General features: G+C 38.0%; 1 protein-coding gene across 2 annotated transcripts in view; it reads right to left on the reverse strand.

Moving 5' to 3' along the window:
- The window catches only part of GRID2 (glutamate ionotropic receptor delta type subunit 2), a 682,153-nt gene that overhangs the window by 371,724 nt on the left and 290,273 nt on the right, over window positions 1–20,156 (reverse strand). The gene's annotated exons all lie outside the window — the stretch shown is intronic.

The following is a 20,156-nucleotide window of genomic DNA, read 5'->3' on the forward strand; positions in this document are numbered from 1 at the left end:
TATATAAAGATATGTAATTTAAATTTATATTTAAATATGCAAAGTTGAAAGCTGGTAATGATAACTAGAAGTATCAGTGCATTCCACTAGTCAAATTTTGTTGTGTGTCCAGAACATTGTATAGATGCTGGAACTTCCTATTTCCCTGAATGAATGGCAGATCTCAACGATGACCCCCGGTTGATTTTAGGCTAAATGAATCTATACTTATCTTTAGGTGTAAAGATAACTATAATTCATTGAATATGACTTCCAGCACGCAAAAGCACAGATGCCTGACATTAGTTTGGAAAGGGATAAAATTATCACCAAGGGGAAAGGCATATTTCCACAGCATAACACATTCAAGGATCTTTAGCATCTAAGTAAAACAGACATTTGTTTTAGCCAAGTGCTCAGATTCAGGAGAGCATGTCTTTGGCAGACCTCCATGGGAAAACACAGCTTTACAGGATCACACTTGGAGATTATTGGTGTGTAAGAGCACCCACTGGACAAGTCTCATCAAGATTTTTCTGTCTACTGTCTATCAGTAGCTGCTATACTAAATTTTCTATACCATATGTGCAATATAGAGTTGCAGCCTGCAGAACATTTGGAGATGCTCAACGCTCAGCCTGCAGCAAGTGCAGCCTGTCAATAATCCACGTTACCCTGAGTGGAGTATCAACAGATTAAAACATTCCCCAATTATGCCACACACCACAATAGACTATAACAGCTGTGAAGGAGCCATTGTGCCACTATTAAGTGTTTTGTCATGGTCTGCCAGACAATACTAAGGAAAATTCAAGTCTGTAGATTGCCGCTAAGATAAAATGAAACAGCTCATTCAAATACATATAAAATCTCCTTGTGAAAGATTTACATGCAAAATTCCTCTTGGTGTTATGGGAATTAGCTTTATGAATCCCCCGCACACTTACGGCAGCAGGATAGACCCTTGTGGCAGTGTGGCAACAAAAGATTTAGAAATTTGTTTTGAATGAGCACTGAGCATTCACTGGTAGGTAGGCTTGTAGTCTGTCATTGGTTCTTTTCTTCAACTGAAACAGCAAGCTGTTTTAAATCCTTTCATATTCACACCCAAAAGGCACTGGTATTTAACTCGAACACTTCAACCAAGTAATTTCCCTCTCCCTACCCTCCAAAACCTCATTTGAAAATATATATTCCTATACTCCTAAACCTCTCATGCTCCTTCATTCTGAGTATAAAAGGAAACATTTCTAAATGGGTGTATACAAACCTAATTGTACCAGGTTAATTCTCAGGTCTTGCAGCAGAGAGAGGATTTCCTGACATTTAAAAAAAACCAGGCCTGCTGGAGCGACCCTATATCAACAAAGCACATCCATCATACCAGTTCTGCCAGCATCGGGTTTATATAAAGTACAGGTTGTACTGGTAGGTTGCTATGAGCCTTTAACTAATCCCACAGAAGGAAGCTATTGAGAGCAAAAAGATATGCTAAAAGCAGAGAATCCAAAGTACTTGCTCTAAGAACACCAGTTCAACAGGGTACCTGTTGTCACAGGCAAATATCATTCCAGGGAAGAATACAGCAGTATTTAAAGATTTACCTCCTGGTCTTGTCTTTGCTGTTTCAGAAGCAAGAAAACCCTCTATGTAAACAAGTCTTTTACAGGAGAAAATTCTGAGTTAGCTCTTGAGGACCTTGTTCCTACTCCTTCTCTTTCAATTTATTCCTTTAGATACTAATCTAATACATGGTTTCTTACCAGAAGCCTCCAATAAGACTTAAAAATCTTATGGCACCTCTAATGCAATTTTATTTCTCCTTTAGACAGATGGTCACACATCACCAGCCCACTCTGTTTAGATTCACACAAAACCTAAATAAACCTTGTGCTCACTTTAAATAGCACCCAGACTTAAGAGGAACTGCGCTAAGGTAAGACATCATTAGGGTGCTGTTCTATACCAGAATCAACATGGCAGGGCATTTTACCAAGTCTGGAACTCACACTAGGTTAGAACTAACACTGGGTGGTTTGGTTTGGGCATTCGTTACACTACAGGCTTGTGCTTCCTTTCAACAAAGTTTGTGCTAAGTCTTTCCATTCAATTTTATGCAAACCAAACACAAATATGTCACCTCATTTTAACTTGCACATTTTTGATTCATGAGAACAATGGAAATAAGAAAGTTTGTTGCCAAGAGCAGTCTAACAACGTCACTGTCAGAAAACACATTAAATGAGAAGTTGGTATAGTTTCTGGCCTCACATAACAAAGCAGAGAACAGCTTTGGCTGCAGGGCCATTCTAATACAGAAAGATGTGTTTTAATAATGGATGCAAAGTATTTTATCAGCACAGCAAGGAGGGATGAGGGTGGGAAGATGATGAATGACTTAAAATTCTGCAGGGGGTTTCTACTGATGTAGTTGTTTAGAAAGATGCCATGCTCTGTCACACTGCTTTCCCTTTCTCCGGGTTATAATGAATTGAGTGCAGCTAGGGAACCATAACCTCATGCAAGAGCACAGCATGGTCTTATCTATCTTTAAGATCTAGTGCTTTGCTATCTCCAGTCATGTGGCATCAGCTCAGAAGATGAATTTTCTCAAAAGAGCCAAGTCAGACTCTAGACCCTTTGCCTGCAAGGACTGCTGTTTGGATTAGTAATCAGAACGTGACCTTTCCACTGCTCTCAGAGACAGAGTCTAGGAGGACATGCCCAATTTGCTTCAGACTCTTTACCTGCTTTGCAAAACAACAGGACCTTTTCATTAAGTACCTCAAAGCTAAATATTCAAGGGACTAATTATCTATAATTAGTGTTCAGGAATGGTATCAGCTACACTAACCCTACATGCTTTTGCTCAAAGACTTCGTTCTTTTCATGAAACAACTAAGGTGCCCTTGTCTCTTGTTCAATTTATTCTATGGCACTGTTCTGCTTAGTGCCTAACTCAGATACTGATCCCTAATATCAGCATTAAAAGCAGCTAATTTATATGTATGTGCATCTTCTGTTTAAGACCAATTCACGCCACTGCCAGTCATTCCAGAAATGCCCATTTACATATTGTTTTCTCTGGTACCCAATGAAAACACAGAAAAAGCCAAAACTTCAAAAAGATATTCTGACTAATTTTTAGTAAGACTCTCCCAGAGGTGTTCCAAGTAAACAGCCGAAAAGATACAGGAAAATTAACTTTGGAATGTATGATCAAAGAGGCAATTTGACATACAGTACCTTGGAGCATGTCACTGTCAAATGACACATGCAACACTCCTAATAAATAACAAGCTGCAAATGCTGTGGCTAAAGCCTAGAGCTATTAGACAAAATATTAAACCACACGTGAAAAAGCGGTACTTGATCTTTTGCACCAGCAAACCACAGGAACACCAAGTCTGGCCCACAACATGCATCAGGTGTCAGGGACTTCACAGAGCACACACTGAATGCAAACTCTGGTGTCATTATATTGCATCTCATTCAGCTGCAAATTGGAGCAAAACAGCAGGTTCTGAGTCACAAAACACAACCCTAGTAGCAAATTAGACAGGAAATATCCAGGAGGTTAGACAGTTTAACAACATTGGAGACGGGGTGATGTAAAATTAAGGTGGATTTTCATTGCAAGACCTGGAAACTACAGTAAAAGCTGCATTACAAACAGGTTAGAGATTGAGAGAAACCGCAACAGAGTGAGCCTAAGGTGGCACCGCTGCTTGTGCAAATAAGTATATACTTCTCAGTCTTTCACCCCAGCAGGGAATCTGATTCCTGGCCTTCCTGAAAGCAGGAGATCCAGCCCATTATCTCTTTTGTACATTTGTCTCGCAGAAAGTGCACAAACACCACAGAATCTCTAGTAACAGGTTGTGCTATTGAGGGTCTAAACAGCCTCATAGCTGGCAATTCTCTGAATACGCTGTGTTTAATGGCTTTGAGTACAGCAGAGGAGGCAGTAGCATTTCATCTGTTGAACTCTTAAAGGCCATTTACTACATTTTTTTTTTTAAATACATGCTTATATTAGATTCCAGGGAGTAAAAGGATGTGTTGACAAAGGGCACATTTATTAGAGGAGACTTAATTGCATACTTAACCTTAGGTATGTGCTGTTTTAATGGCCAATAAAAATATGCCAAGTATTTTGTATTTTTCAGAACAAGGGTCAAAGGCAACAGAAGAACCAAACTCTCAACAGAGAGAAATCTCTTTTTCCCTCATTTCATCATGGCTAAAGCAACCTCTAGATGCCCTCAGATTATAGTATCTCCATAATAATAAACAAGATGTTTTACAGAAAAGGAGCATTGTTCTCTTCAGGCCCAACTGTACCGCCCACCCATCTGCACATAAACTGCACTCTTATGCATCTCAGTGGCAAAACAAGTGTCCTTATAACTAGTGGGCAATTTTTGGTACAAATGATGCATTTAGTTCTAGTTAACCTGTTTGCACCTCTTTATCTCTATTGTGTTGCACTTCCTATCAAACTTTGCCTTTCCTAGAAGTGCATGGCAAAGCAGCTTCTCACACTGAATGAAATCCACTCCAATCATTTCCTATTAATCAGTATCTCTAAGTAAGTGCTAAAATCACAGGGCCTACAGGGACCAAAATTTTCCTCCAAGGTTTTAGAGGGAGATGATACACGACTATGTATGGAAAAACATCATTTTTGAGGGTAAAAAAGAAACAAAGAAAGCAACATCTACTTTCACTCAAGAGAAGAAAATAAATTGGGAGAAAAATCACAACATTGATCTCTTCCCCGCTTGAACCTGATCACCTCAACCATGCTCTGGAGAGTCAACTCCCCAAATGCAGAGTCACTCCGCTGGTCTCCAAAGCCTTTTATTAATTAGTTCCTAGAGAAATGAAGGAGACAAAAACTCAGCACATTGTCACGTCCATCGCCATGAACCGAAAAGGGACAAGGGTGGGTATTTAAGAGGAAATCTATCTGTTATCAGGTACCAGAATTTTCCCCCCAGTATGAGAAAAGAGGATGTGAGCTGCTTATTTACAGATTAGACATTCTGTATTCCTTGTCCTGTCAGTAAAGGACCAAGCAGAAGTGAAAACAAAAATTATGTGGCAAAAGCAGTTGCAATCTAAGACAAAACAGGCAACGTGTTTTCCTGGTTTGACAAAACAGTTTCTTGGGGATAAGTAACAGCTCCTTGTTACATTTGCCTACAGCTCCTGATAACCTGGGTGAAAGGAGCCTGAATATAATTCACAACAGATCATCACAGAAGATAGGCAGATGCATATTTGGCTATTCACCCAGTACATCAATCATTGGAACTGCTCCCATCTTCTCACCACACATGTAAGATCCAAACCAAACCTAGGGCTTAGTCCCAGAATATGGTTTGACTTTCTGAAGAATTCAGAAAAAGAATTAGAAAAGCTACCAAAACCAATAACCACTTTTTTTTGTTGTTGTTGTAGTTCCTCTGCCTTCATTGTCTGCTTGTGCATGGGTTGTACAAGCTCTGTGTGAACATGTGACTGCAAATTCTCATGAGACTGGCAGCCACAGTGCAGGCGTGTGACATTTATGCCTCCTCCTCAGGTAACACGGAAACCTCTCGGCACAGCAGTGCATTTGCCATGGTCAAACACTGCAGTGATACAATAAACAAGCATTTGAATCCCAGCAAAATAATTTAAGATCACGACTATTTATCTGAGTGAATATTAATGATGCTTCTTCCTGTGACAATGCCAACCTGTGATAAAAATAACATATTCTCACCTCTTGCAATGCTGTGAGCAGATACACAGACTGAAATTCCAGTGTGGGACAGGAGTTGTATTTTTGTATTCTCATATTCTCAGAGGTACCAAAGTACGGGAAACATAAAGTAGCAATAAAATTTCAGCCTAAAAAACCGTTTTTGTACAGTGAGGATAATACACAAATGCTTCTTAATTCTATGAGCATTTTGAGAAGCAATCACATATTTTTCTTTACAATTTTTGATGGGAAATGGAGGCAGACAATCATGCTTTTGAAAGCTACCCAAGACCCTAACTCATGTCTTTTTACATCTCCCAGCTGGGTTTCTATTCGCCGATACCCTACATTTATTCTACTATCTTGTAGTTTCAGACATCACAGAGAAGGAAAGATTTGCTTGCTTTTATCAGTCAGTCTTTTTTAAAGGATTACCTGTCATTTGCATTTATTCTTGCATGTCTTATCAGCAGTGTTATTCAACACTTCCATTCTGTCCATGTACCCTTCTAAGTTTACCATGAATTAATGGGCATATTATTTATTAAAAAAAAAAAAAAAAAAAAAAAAAAAAAAAAAAAAAAAAAAAAAAAAAAAAACAAAGACCCCAAAACCCATTCCCAAAATGGTGAGAGAGAGAAAGGATCTATTAACAATCCAGGCATAATTTTTCCCTTTTATGAAGCCAGTCCAACTCTGTATCAAGATACAATGAAATTTTAAGGTAAAAAGACTATACAGAAGAAAATATCATAAGGTTTCTCCTACTGTGAAAGGATACATGAAGGATATGGAACAGGAAAAGAGGATTAAGAAAAAAATTACTTAAGAATAATTAAAAAAATTACATGTAAAAGCTGGAACTGCAGTTTATGTGAACAGTCTTAAGCTCCTATAACTAAACAAGCAGACAAACAAAAAAAAAATACTACTGGTAAATTCCTAATCCCCTAACCTGAAAAACATTCTGTTAACACCCTGAGCGTCCACTTAATAGAAGACTGTGTACTTTGTAGCATTTAGAAAAAAATCTCAGATGTATGAGACTAACTCTGAACTTGTTTGATGGAACACAGTGTCCAATATAAATTCTGAAAGGAATATGACTAAGGGACTCATTTCAGATACTTCAGGGATGGATGCTGAAATAGGAAGTTTGACATGGATCAGAATCTCCGAGTTCTCCAAAAAGATGGTCAGCACAAGGAGGAAATCTTGGGGTTTTTTTTCCCTTCTTCATCTCCATTAAAGTTTCATTAAAAACAAAAGTAAACCAACACTTCAGAGTGTTAAAAAATGCTATGGTTTCATCAGTCAGAATGGCAGAGCTCTGTCATCCCAACCAAGCAAGCTGAGCTCATGAATTGAATCCTCTAAGGGCAATTAAACAGAACCTGTAACCATGTGGATAACCTCCCTGAATTTAATAAGCAGTGTAGTCCTCTTTCCAGGAGTCAGGCTGAACTGTGGATCTGATTTTGAAGAATTGCAGTATTTCATAGTCAAGCGAGTGGAAGGAATATTGTGAGTGACTTAAATCCCCACTCCAGAGGAAAAAGAAAAGCTTTCACATTGACATGTTACCATTTATGATATACTTAGCTGCACTCTAGCTGCACTTTTCTTTCTAACAAAATTCAAGTACTAAGGAATAAAAGTACTGTCAATATATCCCTCCACTAAGTGCTACTTGTTAAGGTTTTTTTCTTCTCTTAATGTTTTCCACTTGCTTAGTTCCAGATTCTGCTGCTAATACCTACATTATGCATTTTGTCACATCGGGTACAAACATCAGCACCAACAGAAACAAGCCAACAAAACTGTTCTTATAACAAATGCTTTCAGTACTAGGTTTTAAAACTTGTCTATACTCTTACCAAATTTCAAAATACGCCTTAAAGGACATCTTTTTTATTTCAGCTTTCTCCCATGAAGTATGGGTGCCTAAAAAAATTTCTTTCCATACACCTAAAAAAAAGACCTTTCTATGCATTTTCTGTACATACAGGAAACTTTCAGATGACACCTTTTTCTCAGAGACAATTACAGAAATCAGTATATCATACATGATTTTTCAAGACCTAACGAAATCTAGAAATGTCTTCTTTTTCCCCCATGGTAAACATTCATTTAAGTCTAGCTCAGAGAATTCTAGGAATATTTTAATAAAAGCCCACTCTGTGTTACAAGCTGTCCTTACAAATAAATTCAAGGATAACTGCTGAAAGTGGAAAAGTATGCTTTAGAATATCTTTGATGCTTAATTGTCGGTAAGGGTTAAAGCCTCTTCAAGCTATTTAATTCCAAATTGCAAAAACTGCTTAATATCACTGCTATATATAGTAAGTTGTTTTATGCATAAATATGTCAAGGTCATTTGGTGTCATTACTAATATAAGAAGCCATTTCAGTATGAATGTTATTAATTGGAGGATTAATCAGTCATACAGCAATGCTTAAGCAACTTCTTCACAAATCTTGCAAATTCCAGGGTCATCTCTCCAAATATTTAAAAAGGACAATTACTTCTTTCCCCAGTTTACAAATCTTTCAAGGACACTAAGTCAGGTCCCATCTGCCAACTTAGGAAGAATTTCTGCCTCCAAAGAGGAAATAGCTTCATCATTTTCCACAACAAATAAAAGTGGCTCTTACTACCACTCTTTGCCTTCAGTATATTATTTCTTACATGTTACTAATCAGAAAGCCTTACAATGATTTCATAATCTGAGTACATTCGTTGTTATCTGCTTTAGATTTCCCACAACAAACTGAAAAGAAATGTAGAAAAGCATCTTTAAACAGTATACTATCTCCAGGTGAACAGTCTCTATAAATTTTAAAAATAAACAAAACCATAGCTAATTATTTATGAAAAAAACCCACCCAAAATTACTAAAATAATAATAAAAGATGCATTAATGAAAAATAAAGGAAAGGACAGAAACTCGGACATGAACAAAACTATATCAAGTCAAATAACAAGAAGAGGAGCCCTAACTTTTAAAGTATCAAAAAATCTGCAGATACTAAAAATATGTAATTACAAGTAGTCCATCCTACTGCTATTGCAAACACCTTTAATTTAAACATAAATCTGGGATTTTGCTCTCAGTAGAGCAACATTCCCCAGCTAGAAAGCAAAGACCAGATTTAACTCTTTAGATGTTGCAGTGAAGCCCACATAAGTTCATGACCTCTCATGATACCAATAGGCCTTGGATTGCATCCTTTGGAAATACCACGTTTATACATTTTCAACTTGCTGAGAAATGAGTCATTAGGCAATATGCACAGTTCATAAACATTGGCACCATACACTCACGTAGAATTCAACCAGCCCTGAGAAATTAAGTAGGCATGATATAACAATCATACCTTTAGATAAAATTCTCACAAAATTTTACATACCCACCTGTATATCAAACTGTTGTTAGTTCTTCTCTTGTTTATCCTTGCCTGTAACACCACAACACCCTCAAAACACACATACTCACAAAGGCTGGAGCTTCCAAAAGACTCTGTTTCTAACCCTCTCTAGGGGAATCATGGAAATCCATCCTCCTTCTCCAGGTGGCTTTAAATAACATCTCCCTTTCCTGCCATGCAGCTGAGGGGAAGGTAAAAGGCAGGAAAGCAGAGCACAGCTCCTGCTGCCAGACACACCTGGCGAGTCTGAGACCCTCTGGCAATGCTCAGGCTCTGTGGAAAATGGGACAGCTGGCCCAAACTTGTGCTGGGACATTTTCTGGGCAGGAAGACACAGTACACATGTGAACCCACCACTGCCTTGATATGACAAGTGCTCTGAAAGATTTCTTTGGTTTTAAGACTACAAGCCTTTTCCAAAATGCACACCTGAGCTCAATGCAGCAATCCATCTGCTGTTTTTGAGAGGAGCTTCAGCACATATAGCTTGACCTAGAAGAGAACCAATACCACTAGGGTGAGTCTGCTCTTTTTGGCCTGCTTTAACACATGACACCATGACATAAAGTGCCTTTTACCACAGAAACAGGTTTGTTGGGTTTTCTCCCCTGGCCATTTCACAACTACTTTTTATAGTACTTGATGAATCACAGCAAGAGAGACAACTTAGATAAATTGGATCATAGCCAGTAAAACCCATCTCACAGCTGCTCTCTACCTCTGCAACAGAAACATCCTTCATCATATGATCTGTTAAAATAAGCTGTCAATAAAAATTCTCTGCATTTATCTGGAAAAGAGTTGCTGGCAGAAAAGGCCAGTAGCAATAAAATCAGAGACAGGTTCTGCAGCATCAGTCAGCATTCAGTGAGGAAAAAGAATCAAACCACTGTCTTACATTTAATTAGAATTAGGCAGAAGAAAATATGTGGCCAAATAAATATTCAGTGTCCATAAATCTCCTGAGTTTCACTAAGCTTTACATCTACTGGCACCCACTAAAAGTACGAGTGCCTTTCTCTGGAAATGAAATGCCATATACACTGATCTGGAAGAGAGAGAAAGGTGTTTATATACTTAATAGCATCCTGAACATCCCATCCAACATCATTTTTTCAATGCAGTGCTATAGGAAAATACACTACCTCACCCTGAGCAGGCCAGCAATTTCTACACAGAGAATGCCACCCCCTGGTTTTGCATGTGGTACCTTGTTTAATTGCAGGCAAAAAGCTGCACTGCCTGGGCTGCTCTAAAGATGGGTATTAAACAGCAAAGTGTTTGTCTATGCACTGCACAGCATAGGGATAACCTTAACAGTGAGTCTTGTTGCAACAGCACTAATAAAGTCATTTTACGTGTAATGGAAAAAAGGCAATGAGACAGTAAGTAAATTGTCCAGCCACAGAGCCAGGAGAAGAAAAGAGATTTTCAATTCTCAACCTGTTGCTGCCACTTCTAGACCATATTTTAATCTTCTTAATAGTCCACTATTGATCCAGATACAGAGGTCCTGTCAAACTTCGTATGTCTTAAGCAGAAAAGACAACAGCTGATCTTTGGCAGAAGGTACTCCATTGTCTTGGAGCAATCTACTAAGAATAAAACAAGGTTCAAAACAATCTAGCACAAGGCAGGTACAGCTGAGGAAGAAATTACTAATTTTCTCTTCTCCCAAGGTTTAATAATACTTCTTCGTGTGTACAGAAAAAAAATAGTTTTAAAGAATAACTAGAATTGCATCAGTACTGATTAGCTAAGAGCAAGAAAGAGGAAAAAAAAATAGTACCTTCTCAAAATGCCAGTTAAAAAGAGAGACCCTTTCAGAATTTTGTTGCATCACATAAGCTTCTGAGGTCTCAAGACCCAAGTAACTTATCTAATGCACAGAATTCATGTCAAAGAAGTTCAAATTGGGTGGACAGAGGAGATCTGGCTCTTTAAAAAAAAAGATGGCTGAGCTGCATGTCTCTGTGCCTAAGTCCCAGTGAAGTCCTCCAAACCAAATATAACGAATGGCGAAGTATGCAGATCTCTCACAGGCTTTCTTATTAAAGGATAACACCACAGAGGATTAGTTTGATTAGTACCTAGCTTTGTATCCTGGACAAGAGGGGGCACTGCAGTAGCTAAGAGTGTCTACTCTCCTTCACTGAAGGCTGTGGAAGTTAGTCAAAAGGAGTGCCTTTTTTCATTTAGATTATTTGTCAAAAAAACTTCACTTCTCAAATTACCTGCCAACTGAAGGCATATCCCCATTTTAATTTGAGGTTCACTATCAAATCTGTCACAGATTAAATTGGTCAGTGCTATTTCCCACTGCCAACAATTTGTGGGTTTGGACAGAATAAGAAAGTTTCTTCGCTTTTGATTGTACAGAGTAGAAGCTGTAGCTCCTACTGCAACCATCTGGCTATTTCACAGGCTTGGCTAAGGCACTCCTGGTTTCTCCTATTAACACCTTTCTTTTAAAAAAGTTGGTTTGAATATTTTAAAGTTAAAGTACTGCAAGTCAGCCATTCATCTTCCATTCCTTTTAAAGTTACCATGGATTTGATCTCTTCATATGTCTTTGGGCACCTGTTCACCCAGAGGTGAAACACCACAATTCACTCGTGGTGTGAAACCTCTGCATGTTCCTTTCTGAAAAGCTTTTGTATAACTTGCTTGCGTTTACCATTAATCAATTTTTCTAATCACTCGTCTGAGCCCTTCCCTCTGTATATAACCCTGACTTGAAGAGAGAAACAAAGTTTCAGTGCTTTCCTATTATACATTTTATTGCACTGTGAAACAATGCATTTGGTGTTAAGGCAATTTCTTCCACATTCTTTCAACCAGCAATGAGCTGAATGTTCATCAGTAGCTGCAGGATACAGCAAAGAGAAAGCAAAACAAACTTCAGGGCTATGCATTGCTTCCTTTGGGAATGAGGGAACAAATCCAATAAAAGACATGCACATCTTTTATCTAAATTTCCAAAACCTACATCACAAAGCACAAACAGCATTCAGGGTAGCCTACCTGGAAATGGGCAAATTTCATGATTGGCACTACAAGCTGAGCAATAAACCATCTGAAGTCATCAGATTGATCACATAACTGCAAAAATATCACCAAGAGAGAGACACCAAAAATGGTGTCAACCCCTTGTCCTGCTGCAGGTTCCACCATGTGAGGCACTCTCAAATAACAGAGTCATTGTGCCATTTGAATCACAATTGCCACAGTCTCAAACGCGCACAGGAGGCACAGCAGCTTCCTGGAAAGGCACCCAGCAATTCCCTGTTTTCCCAAAATTATGCAATGTTCATTCTTATGGTTCCATAATGAAATACAAAGTTTAGGAGAGGCAGCAGTGATGCTCTCCTTACTCCTCTTGCATGAGCAATAGCCAAGTGCTGGGAAATTGGTGAGGAAAGGAAAGCTCTTGGTTCATTCCTGCTGTTTTGCTACAAGTGAGGTTAACTGTGCAGCTACCAAGGAAAAAGTGATCCAGGCAGCACACTGAATAGAGATCTAGAGGGTGCAGCAGTATGGTAAAAATAAATTAAGATTTACAAAGGAGAGGAAGGAATGCAATTTTATACTCACACAAAAGGTCATCCCGATCCCTTTTCCCTGAACTGCCCACAAGTACCACCATCCAACAACTGACTACCTGGCAAATCTAAAGCAAAGCCAGAACAGCAGTCAAGTCTCCGTGGTACTAAAAATCAAGCACTGGTCAGTGTGTCAGGGCGCTTTTCCCACAAGTAACATTCCATTCCCCAATCTTGCTAAAGCCCTCCAAGCCTCTTCTCTGCTGTTCTGAGTGAAGTCAGCTCCATGCTGACTTTGCAGGAGCTTCTTAATACTGACATTACTCAATGCCCATTTCTTTTGCCAGTAAAATTTGATGGAATTATTAAACAGATTTTAGAAACAGCTTACTGGAAAAGAAGGTGATCCAGTTTACATTTTACACCAAATTGCTTTCATTATGCTTTCTATTTTGTAATTTAAAAAAAGTAAAATTGATTTGCTCATTTTTATACTCAAGTCTTCTAAACTATTTTCTGTCATGAACAGCAACAACCTTCCATTTATATAGCATTACCATATGAGAATTTTCATGTTAAAGAAGATGAATATTCCCCAAATGCACAGGCACTTTTTGGCCACACTACTCCTACAGAAGATTATTAAGTTTTTGTATTGAAATTTCGTAGGTACCAAAATTCTGGTGAGGATAGTTCTTACAATGATAACAGGAGATTTCGGGGAGTTTTAGTTTGGACAGTAAGAATGCCCAGTAGTCTCTTGAACTACGCAGCTTTGGGAGAGTCTCTGCCTGCTGGATGTGAATAATGTTTCCAGCATTATAATTCCTGCACTCTTACGGCGGAATTTCACTCAAGTTATGACTATGCATAAAGATATGTGTGTCTGTGTGTATTACTAGAAATGGTAGCATGAACCACTCTGTGCAGCAGCTGTAGAAAATATTTCCTCATGTTGATATCCTCAGGGACTCATAAAAACATTCTCTCTTGTTGACCATAGGGACAATGCGTAACTTTGGGTGTCTGTCCCCCAAGATGAACAAAAAAGACTGTTTTTTTATATATATACATATATACACCCCAGAACAATCATCAAAACACCTAAGACTGGAATAAATACTACCAGAATCTCTAACTGCAACAAGAGAAGTTCAAATATTTTTCTATGTCATTTCACACCAGAAAAACCTCAATAAAAAAACTCCTCCACCTCCTTCTCCATCAGGAATATATTAGTTTTGTAGGCCTGTATTTCACAGATGATTTTCTTCAGGCTCAGAAGAGAACTTCCATCACGAAAGGACAAGCAATGCAATACCACTAGAATTTGAGGAGTTTACACATTACTCTTGAATTCAAATATACATTACTAATACCAATAAACTAATGGACATTAAAGGCTAGGTGACCATGATACTCTACTGACTTCCACCTGCCATAGACAGCCTACACTTCCTGCAGGGCATGAGATTTATTGGACCACTATGATAAGGCCCTTTGCAATTTCAGAGTTAGAAATGAAGGCAGCATTAGATTAAAAAAGATACTTGCCAGGGGCTCACTGTAACGATTTGAGATATGGGTCTAACGTCCAACATAGTACACAAGAAATGTTGGTGTTTGCTATTTCAAAAGCGAATTTTCCCAAAGCATTTAGGATTACTTAAAAGAGCCCTGAAAAGAAGGAAAACTTGCAGAAAACCTGACCCTTTTATTAGATGACACCTTAAAATTCCTGATGATTTTCAAACCACTTTGTAATACCACATTGATAGGAAACATAACAAAGAGGTAAGCAGATAGAAAAAGTGCCCTGTATTTCAGAGTTATTTACTCAAAATAGTTATGGGCCCTTGAATTTTTCACCTACTGTGAAACTTCTAAGTCCACTGTGCCCTATCTTCACACATGACAACATATATGTAGTGAGGCACAATGCATCTGTATTCAAGAGTATTCAATATCAAAATACTTTTGCTATCGTTTTGCAGTATTAAGAGGAATATCGCTGATATCCTAAAATGAGACCAGAAGTCGACAAAAACTGGCTGGTGTACTTCAGAGACTTTTTCAACCCAAGAGCAGAGAGCAAAGTGTTTGAGCAGATGGAAATTTCTGAGCTGGTCTGCATTTTCACAGGAAGCAACAGCAGTGCATTCCACAGCACTCTACCCAGTGCTGAAACAGCCTTCAAAAGCAACCCAAGTTTTTTTGGCAAGAATTCTCAGGGATTACCCTTTGCCTTCACTTTAAAATGGATGAAATACATTAATAGTTTATATCTTAACCTCTTCTAACCATCTTGCAGTGTTCAATAGGGATGGAAATTTTTCTACTGCATGCTACAAATATACACAGTGTGAGTATATAAATGTGAATTTCCATATATTGTAGATTAGCTAGTTATTTGCTTTGCAAAATGAGTATACTCTCTTTCTTAAAAGCTACAAAGAAATCCAGTACTCATATTACAAGGAGTAGAGCCTACTAGGAAAAAACTCTATTAAATACTTTGTGCTTAAGCATATTGAATTATAGTTTCAGAAACAGACAATTCAAAGAGCTTCTTGCAATTATTTCACTGATAAAAAAGGGTCCACTTGCAAAGTGAGTAATTCTAAACTTGAACAAGGTAGCTAAAGGATTCAAATGAATAATTCTTCCAAGAGAGATTCATTGCCAAGAAGCTATTACTGTAATCTGTTGTTTGTGATTTGCAATATGGTGATTTTAGCAACAGATCAGTTTATTGACCTGAAAATAAACTTTGTGAACTCCTGAAGTGAGAGACTCAGTTTTAAAGGAACTATACCTTATGTATGTTTCTCCTTAAAGCCTCTTTCAAAACAAAGGAGGGGAAGAGTTGACTGGATAAATGATTCTGTTACCCAAGAATAAACTCCATACAAAGCTATTCATATTATCTTGCTACACAGCAAAGTATAACATTTTCTTTCTACATAATAACGTACTCTGCACTTAGAGAACAGAGATACTATATGTTATGACAGAACTGTTTCATCCTGTTCAAAAAGTGACATGAATCAATAGGAAAATATCAAAAGAACAGGAGAAGATTTTTTTATTATTACAGACATGGTAGTCTGTCATCAATTAGCAAGGCCATTATCAGCCAGAACACCAATATATGTTCCCTGACAGAAGTCCATTTCAGGAACGGGTGACATTTTGATTAATGGTATATAATAGCACTGCATTTTATATGCTATATATCCTTAGAAAAGTATTGCACCTTGGACAGGATTTCATCGTAGTTCTTGCCAGATGACAATAAGAAGCTGGGTTTATGCCTTAATTAAACATTTGATTATGACTGTTAATTATTGCTCAAACTAAGACAACAGCAAGTCTAATGACTGCTTTTTGGAATAAAGTGTTTCTTGTTTTTATACTATGTAAATAGATGCAGAAACAACATGCAGTGTGCTAAAGGCATTAATAAGAGATATATTTTCAAAAGTTAAACAATCCAGTTGATTGCATTAAGCACTGCTTGTGCTAGCAATTTTTCTTAGATGTTGTTTTCTGGAAACTGTTTCATAGGTGATCCATTTCTGTAATAGCTTCATTGTTTCATCTTTCACAGAAAGGCAAATCAGGTCCTTAGAAAAAAAAGCTGTGTCAGAGATTTGAGAGGTAACACTGCTGAGCCACAAACACACTGAGTATTTTGCAATGCCCAGCATTAAATTTGGGATTAATATTCTGCTTTTCAAATGTGCCCAAGCTTGAGCTGCAGAGATAATCATAGCCAGAGAGACAAGAAACTGCCACTTTTAAAATAATATAGAAAGAAATGTCTCAAAAGAGATTTCCTATTTATCTGACACACCTCCAGGGAAGAGGTCCCTACATATTTATTCCCACCTTAGGAATAACTGGCAAAGAATGAGGAACAGTGTGTCCAAGGGCAGGTACAAACTGTAGCCTAACAAAATGAAGCAGACATAAAATTCCATAATTCATCTGCCTTGTATTTCCTAAACATGTCCTTGATCCTCCCTTCAGAGCAACAGCAGTGCATTAGCCTCCTCTTCACAGCTGCCCTTCCCACCTCTCCATCTGGATGCTAGAAAGGAAAGATTAAAAAAAATACAAGTGCTTTCCTCATATGGGTAATCTAAAATTGAGCTAAAATTTAGGAGAAAAATCTACTTTATTTTTAGGAAACAAGGAGGGAATATTATATGTTTTAAAATAAGGCATATTTCATATCCCCTTTACCTCCTACAACCCTTTTTATGCTAAGATGCTTCTTTGAGTTGTGGATTCAAGTGAAGCCAGTAAGAACCAGAGGTGAAACCTCAGAAGACCTGCATGGTTTTTATATGGCTTCTTTACTTTTAGGCCAACTGGATTGATCAGTTTGGAGAGATAAGATGCTTTCACACAGTGTGTTTTATTTAAGTGGCAGGCACTGGTTGTGTTTGAGACACACACAGAGCAGGCAAACACCGCACACTGTGCGTGGTCCATAAACACCGAGACTGTGAGTCAGGAAGGTCTGCCTGGAAAGTGAGAAACAACAAGCAATTTGCCTTCAAGACCAATTCCCAACAGTACAATGGGGATGGCCACTAACATCTCACACGGCACACACTCCTTCCCTTTACCAAGGGCCAGAGGAAAAAAAGCTGACACAAAGAAATTTATTTGAATCTGTAAGGAAAGCACTGTCTGAGGAAGGCTGATTTTAGAAATATGAAGGCATGCATACTCAGGGTGCTCCTTTTAAGTGCATCTTTGTTTGAAATACATCTGTTATTGCTTTATGGCACTTCATATAGGCTCAAAAGTTCAATTTCCTCACAGCTCTCCCTGATGATCTTGCCCTTGGGCACATACTGGTGTTCTCTCTCCTTTTAACTTCTGCAGTTAGATCACATTCCTTATACTGGGTCAGCCCAAGCCTGTGTATTTTACTGTCTCTTGGGTGGATAGTGTCAGACAAGTAGAGATTAATGTATTATCACACAGCTTTTGATTTAAAATTAGCTTACCTATTGAATCTCTTTCAACTGGCCTTTTGAAAAGGATAATATATTCCAACCACTGAGCAAAGATGTCTCCTCTGGCATTGATTGAAATAAAAGAGCATTTTTGCTTGAAGAGGATTTCTCTTCTGACCCTTCATTCAACTCAAGACTTTTGTCTCTAATTTGGTAACCTGAAGCAAATCTCTAGCATACAGTCATTAACCTCATGAACCAAAGAAGAGTGAAGCTTGGCAAGAGAAATACCTATTTTACAATTTCCCTCGACCAGCATATGCCCCATTTTGTTTAATTTTCTAATCACTCTTCATTCATGCCTTACAAGCTAATCACTCCAGTCACAAAAGAAATAATTAGAAGATTGCATTCATGTACAATTAATGTTCAAATTGATTGTGAGTGAAAGTCAGATTTTGCTCTGACTTAATTATGTAAATGAACACTAGAAAGAGTCAGGCAGGTGAAGACCACAGGGTTTGATACACAAGCATGTTGGCTTAACCTGGCTGAGTTTCTTTTTGCTCTGTGCACCCATACAAAGAATTAATAATTATTTTACAATATCAAGTCCATAATCCCATTACAATCCATACTGCCTGCCCACATAGATAAGAATACTGCATACTGGCAACGAAGGCTATACAAACAACTGGAACTATACTAAAATTACTCAATCACATCAGAAAGGATGGATAATCAAAGTTGCACAGAATCAGGTTAAAACTCTATCTTCATGTCATATGCCCACAACAACATACACGTTTTTACAAAGTAAAAGGGAAACCTGTATGTTGGGTTCTCTACTTTTACTATGCAGTCTTTGCTGATAATTTTGAAGATAAAGGTTTCCTACTGGCAAGTGATTTAGGGCCAAAATTACCACTAGGCGTGATAAAGACATTTAACAAAAATAAGATTATGAGAATGCCAATAAATTTATAAGGAGGGTAAAAAGTGGAGAACCGTCAGCTACAGCATATTTAGGATACTACTGAAACTTTCTTCAGACTCTAATTCATGTTCAGGAGCAAGTATATTTACCCCTGATTCAGTTGCCAGCATTCTTGTAGCTGTTTCTCACTGAAGCTACAGAAGTCAGAAAGTACATTTTTAGGGGATAGCAGCAGGAAATCTCCTTCCCACAGTGAAACTCTTCTATTTCCTTTGATAGACTGAGATTCTGAAAAAAGAAAGCTTGCCATTGCTGACTCTTCAAATGCAGAAACTCAAGTGAAGGCAGGTGTTCTGCTCAAAAAGCAATGTCCCACAACCTTTTTTTTCCAAGCACTTCAGGATGGACCGGATGCTTACACATCCAGCTGTGAAACATTCATGCTTGCTTCAGTCAGGGTGAGCTAGCAAGATTTAAAGGCCCTAAGGTGCTAAAAGACTATCAAAAATACTGGTTAGGAAAGGATTTTATTATTGGAAAACAGAGCTCCCAGTCTGACAAGTTGCCCAAAGTAAGGAGGTATAGAAATCTATCCCCACTTCACAATATCTGCCACATTTTTTCCGCTGATAAAACTTTTTTTGCTTGAAGCAGGTATACTACTAACAAGTTTGAAGTTTGAGATGTTTTATCATATGGCATGAAGTAGGCTTTGGCATTTTTAATGGAACAGTTGATCTCAAACAGTACACAGTATTTCCTTTTAATCATAGCCTGTAATTGATAGGAAGGTCATCTTTAGTTTTAAGACCTGTTCTACTGTGATATTTTCCATTTTTTTTAAATGTTTCATTTCCAGCATTTTTATAATTATGTGGTTTAAGATTAATGTGAATTGCCATATGGTTTAAAATTCAGCAATTTTGCATGAAGCACACCTGGCTAAGTTAGAATAAAGACATTTTTGTCTGTATCCTATTCAGTGCTCGACTCATAATCAAAGACTAGTACAGATCACACAAAACTCTTGATGAGCTGTAAATGAGCCTCCATCAATCCACAACTTTAAATCAAAATTCACTTTGTTGCTTCAGCTTTTTTACATGTGCCACTCCATGTGAGGGTGGTAGACTCTATGAGGGCCAAGTTCTTCATATTAGCTATGTTTGAGAATGAGCAGCTGCTGTTATCAGCCACAAACCTAATGCTTGGATGGGTGCCTGTGATGCTGCTTTCTCAGAGTGCACCCAGTTTGTATGAGCATACAGGCAAACGATTTCCTCATATAGAATGACTAAAGATCTATGTACAGAAGATCCACTCAGATTTTAGTTGTCTTGCGTAGTCTTACATACAGGATTATAAGAAAACTTCTGCCCAAAAGCATCTGAAAGAGCCACACCATGTTAAAAGACATTTTGTTATTGCACAGGACTGTAGGCACTTCCAGAATGGCTACCCTGAACTGGACGGTGCTGTTACTGCATAAGGCCAGTCAGGATTCAAAAATTTTATGCCACTGCACTTCTCATGAGTAGCTC

Source organism: Sylvia atricapilla, chromosome 4, assembly GCF_009819655.1.
Source record: "Sylvia atricapilla isolate bSylAtr1 chromosome 4, bSylAtr1.pri, whole genome shotgun sequence".
Classification (NCBI taxonomy): Eukaryota; Metazoa; Chordata; class Aves; order Passeriformes; family Sylviidae; genus Sylvia; species Sylvia atricapilla.